Consider the following 5,835-nt stretch of genomic DNA (forward strand, 5'->3'; position numbering starts at 1 on the left):
TCACCAGAACTTTCAAACAAGCACCAAGACGTAGCTTGGCTGGTGGTGAGAAGGGCCCTCCCCGTCAGATCCTTCATGCACACCCGAAGTCTCGCCCCCTCCGCACAGTGCCCCCGCGTTGGCTGTGGTGGGGAAGAGACGGCCGCCCACTCCTCCTGGAATGTGCCTTTGCAAAGCAGGTGTGGAATCAGTGGTTTTTGTCAAGGTTCATCCAAGCAGCTCTGTAACACAGGAGTCTATGCTCTACGGGCTGTTCCCAGGGACGCACACCGAGACAAACATCAACTGCTGCTGGAGGACTATCAATTCGGTGAAAGACGCCCTTTGGTCTGCCCGAAACTTGCTGGTCTTCCAGCGCAAAGAGTTGTCCACCACCGAATGTTGCAGACTGGCACATTCCAAGGTCCAGGACTACGTGCTGAGGTACGCACTAAAGCTTGGGGCAGCCGCAGCAAAGGCTCAATGGGGAAAGACCACAGTGTAAGGTTCCCCCACCAAGCTGGACTGAGGGGCTGGATCCATGGGAAACCCCTCGAACTGTATCGTTAATATTCTCAATTGCTGTAAATGTAAAACTGTAATTGACATGACAATTGTGAAACGGAAGGGTTGGGAAGAAACTCATGACAGTATTGAAGGAAACTGATCTCCCTTGCAATGTTTGTATTTTTTGGTGCTGTTTGGAAACGTAATTTTACAGATTTTTATGAATAAAGTATATTTTGGAAATAAAAAAAAAGTTCAGAGAAGGTTCACTAGGTTGATTCCTGGGATGAAGGGGTTGCCTTTTAAGAAACAGCTGAGCAGGTTGGGCCTATACACGTTGGAATTTGAAGAATGAGAAGTGATATCATTGAAACATAAGATTCTGAAGGGATTGACAGGGCAGATGCTGAGAGGATGTTTCCCCTCATGGGGGAATCTAGAACTGGGGGGCACAGTCTCAAAATAAGGGGTCTCTCTTTTAAGACGGAGATTAGGAAGAATTTCCTCTCTCAGAAGATCTTTGGAATTCTCAACCCGAGAGAGAGAGGTGTGGAGGCTGGGTCGTTGAATATATTCAAGGTTGAGATAGATAGATTTTTGATGGGCAAGGGAGTCAAGGGTTATGGAGGACTATAAAGTGCAAGTAAAACCACAATCAGATCAACCATGATCTCAGTGACTGGTGGAATAGGCTCGACGGGCTGAATGGCCAATCCTGTTCTTAAGTTCCTATCTCTCTCTACTCAGCAGTACCCTGGCACTGAAACCCCCTCAGTCCCCATTACCCACTGGCCGAGGGTTAACACCCCAATACCCGGCCCGGCACTGAGACATTCTCTGTCCCAATTACCCACCTGCAGAGACTCCTGTACACAGAAGGACCAGCTCTATCAGTCCAATCATTGTTGCTTCTCTCAACAGGCTGGGATGAACAGTTTTTTGGGGAATCCTTTTCCGAGAAACCGTGTCTGCGTCCATCAGCTATGCTCAGCGCTAATTGTATTCAACCAGCAAAAGTTTCCCTTTACTCAGACACCTCCGTAGTGATTGGTTGGAGGATACATTTGTGTCCAATCATAATAAAGATATTGCTGGAGTCATCAGTCTCCGGGTGGAAATGTCCCAAGCTCTGCGAGCAAGAGTAACAATAAACCTGCCCAATATTGTGAAATATTCAATCAGAAAACGATTCTGAGCTGCATCATCAGTTCCCGGGAGAAAAAAACCGAACAAGATTTTTTTTTAATGATTCAACAAGAAACTAAAAGTAGTTTTGAGTTTGAATAGAAAGTTAGATACAGCACATTATCGAGCAAACAGGAGGAGGCCATTAACCCCCTCGGGCCCACTCTGCCATTCAGCCCCTTGGACCTTTTTTTATTCGTTGATGGGATGTGGACGTTTCTGGCTAGGCCAGCATTTATTACCCATCCCTAATTACCCCTGAGAAGATGGTGGTGAGCTGCCTTCTTGAACCGCTGGGGTGTAGGTACACCCACAGTGCTGTTAGGAAGGGAGTTCCAGGATTTTGACCCAGTGACAGTGAAGGAACGGCGATATAGTTCCAAGTCAGGATGGTGTGTGGCTTGGAAGGGAACTTGCAGGTGGTCATGTTCCCATGCATCTGCTGCCCTTGTCCTTCTAGTTGGTAGAGGTCACTTTGGTTATTCTAACCAAAATGGATAACCTCACACTTATCCACGTTAAACTCCATCTGCCTAAATTTTGCCCATTCACCTAACCTATCCATATCCATTTGTAAATTTCTTATTTCTTTATTGCAACTCCCACCGATTTTAGTGTCATCTGTAAACTTGCCTATAGTACCTTCTATCCCTGCATCCAAGTCATTTATATAGATTGTAAATAGTTGGGGCCAAGGACCGAACCCTATGGCACCCCACTAGTTACATCTTTCCAACCAGAAAAAGATCCATTTGTCCTGACTCTCTGTTTTCTGTTGATTAGCCAATTCTCTATCCAAGCTAATAAATTGCCCCTAACCCCATGTGATCTTATCTTGTGTATTAAACTTTTGTGCGGCACCTTATCAAATGCCTTTTGGAAGTCCTGATATACTACATCTCCCATTATCCACTTTGCTTGTTACAGCTTCGAAGAACTCTAGCAAATTAGTGAAACACAATTTACCCTTCATAAAACAATGCTGACTCTTACAGATTGTTTTTTGACTTTCTAAATGTCCTGCTGTTACCACCTTAATAATGGATTCTAACAATTTCCCAACGACAGATGTTAAACTAACTGGTCTGTAGTTTCCTACTTTCTGCCTCCCTCCCTTTTTGAATAAGGGCATTATATTAGCTTTTTTCCAATCCACTGGAACCTTTCCCACATCCAGGGAATTTTGGAATATTATAACCAATGGATCCACTATCTCCACTGCCACTTCCTTTAAGATCCTAGGATGTAGGCCATCGGGTCCTGGGGACTTGTCTGCCTTCAATCCCAATAGTTTGCTCAATTCCTTTTTCCCTAGTGATGATGATTTTTCTAAGTTCCTCTCTTTCTATAACCTCTGCATTCCCTGTTACTATTGGGATGGTACTAATGTCCTGCACCGTGAAAACTGAGGCAAAATACTGATTTAGTGTCTCTGCTATTTCTGTGTTCCCCTCTATTAACTCCCCAGTCTCATCCTCCAAAGGACCAACATTCACTTTAGCTACTCTCTCACCTTTTATATAGTTATAGAAGCTTTTGCTATCCATTTGTATATTTTGTGCTAGTTTTCTTTCATAATTTACCTTTGCTCTTTTTATTACTTTTTTAGTAACACTTTGTTGATCTTTAAAAGTTTCCCAATCTTCCAGCCTGCCACTGGCCTTTGCAATATGGTATGCCTTAGTTTTTGTCTTTCTGATATCCTTAACTTCCTTGCTTAGCCATGGGTGTTTTTCCCCCTCTTAGAATCTTTCTTCCTTGCTGGAATTTATTTTAGTTGGGAGGATTTGAATATCTCCTTAAACATCTGTCACTGCTCATCAACTGTCCTACCTTTTAGTCTTCCTGCCCAGTCCACTAGGGCCAAATCTAATCTCATGCCTATGTAATTCTCATGCCTATGTAACTCCAGAATGCTAGTGTGGGACTCCAGTTTCTCACCCTCAAACTGAATTTGAAACTCTAGCATGCTATGAACACTCTTTCCTAGAGGATCCTAACTATGAGATAATTAATGAATCCCACCTCATTACACAATACCAAATCTAGAATAGAACAAAGAACAAAGAACAAAGATAATTACAGCACAGGAACAGGCCCTTCGGCCCTCCAAGCCTGCGCCGATCCAGATCCTCTCTCTAAACATGTCGCCTATTTTCTAAGGTTCTGTATCTCTTTTCTTCCTGCCCATTCATGTATCTGTCTAGATACATCTTAAAAGACTCCATCGTGCCCGCATCTACCACCTCCGCTGGCAATGCGTTCCAGGTGCCCACCACCCTCTGCGTAAAGAACTTTCCACGCATATCCCCCCTAAACTTTTCCCCTTTCACTTTGAACTCGTGTCCTCTAGTAATTGAAACCCCCACTCTGGGAAAAAGCCTCTTGCTATCCACCCTGTCTATACCTCTCATGATTTTGTACACCTCAATCAGGTCCCCCCTCAACCTCCGTCTTTCTAATGAAAATAATCCTAATCTGCTCAACCTCTCTTCATAGCTAGCGCCCTCCATACCAGGCAACATCCTGGTGAACCTCCTCTGCACCCTCTCCAAAGCATCCACATCCTTTTGATAATGTGGCGACCAGAACTGTACGCAGTATTCCAAATGTGGCCGAACCAAAGTCCTATACAACTGTAACATGACCTGCCAACTCTTGTACTCAATGCCCCGTCCGATGAAGGAAAGCATGCCGTATGCCTTCTTGACCACTCTATTTACCTGCGTTGCCACCTTCAGGGAACAGTGGACCTGAACACCCAAATCTCTCTGGACATCAATTTTCCCCAGGACTTTTCCATTTACTGTATAGTTCACTCTTGAATTGGATCTTCCAAAATGCATCACCTCGCATTTGCCCTGATTGAACTCCATCTGCCATTTCTCTGCCCAACTCTCCAATCTATCTATATTCTGCTGTATTCTCTGACAGTCCCCTTCACTATCTGCTACTCCACCAATCTTAGTGTCGTCTGCAAATTTGCTAATCAGTCCACCTATACTTTCCTCCAAATCATTAATGTATATCACAAACAACAGTGGTCCCAGCACGGATCCCTGTGGAACACCACTGGTCACACGTCTCCATTTTGAGAAACTCCCTTCTACTGCTACTCTCTGTCTCCTGTTGCCCAGCCAGTTCTTTATCCATCTAGCTAGTACACCTTGGACCCCAAGCGCCTTCACTTTCTCCATCAGCCTGCCATGGGGAACCTTATCAAACGCCTTACTGAAGTCCATGTATATGACATCGACAGCCCTTCCCTCATCAATCAACTTTGTCACTTCCTCAAAGAATTCTATTAAGTTGGTAAGACATGACCTTCCCTGCACAAAACCATGTTGCCTATCACTGATGAGCCCATTTTCTTCCAAATGGGAATAGATCCTATCCCTCAGTATCTTCTCCAGCAGCTTCCCCACCACTGACGTCAGGCTCACCGGTCTATAATTACCTGGATTATCCCTGCTACCCTTCTTAAACAAGGGGACAACATTAGCAATTCTCCAGTCCTCCGGGACCTCACCCGTGTTTAAGGATGCTGCAAAGATATCTGTTAAGGCCCCAGCTATTTCCTCTCTCGCTTCCCTCAGTAACCTGGGATAGATCCCATCCGGACCTGGGGACTTGTCCACCTTAATGCCCTTTAGAATACCCAACACTTCCTCCCTCCTTATGCTGACTTGACCTAGAGTAATCAAACATCTGTTCCTAACCTCAACATCCGTCATGTCCCTCTCCTCGGTGAATACCGATGCAAAGTACTCGTTTAGAATCTCACCCATTTTTTCTGAGTCCAAGCATAACATTCCTCCTTTGTCCTTTAGTGGGCCAATCCTTTCTCTAGTTACCCTCTTTCTCCTTATATATGAATAAAAGGCTTTGGGATTTTCCTTAACCCTGTTTGCTAAAGATATTTCATGACCCCTTTTAGCCCTCTTAATTCCTCGTTTCAGATTGGTCCTACATTCCCGATATTCTTTCAAAGCTTCGTCTTTCATCAGCCGCCTAGACCTTATGTATGCTTCCTTTTTCCTCTTAGCTAGTCTCACAATTTCACCTGTCATCCATGGTTCCCTAATCTTGCCATTTCTATCCCTCATTTTCACAGGAACATGTCTCTCCTGCACGCTAATCAACCTCTCTTTAAAAGCCTCCCAC

The sequence above is a fragment of the Heterodontus francisci genome, unplaced genomic scaffold, assembly GCF_036365525.1.
Source record: "Heterodontus francisci isolate sHetFra1 unplaced genomic scaffold, sHetFra1.hap1 HAP1_SCAFFOLD_831, whole genome shotgun sequence".
Classification (NCBI taxonomy): Eukaryota; Metazoa; Chordata; class Chondrichthyes; order Heterodontiformes; family Heterodontidae; genus Heterodontus; species Heterodontus francisci.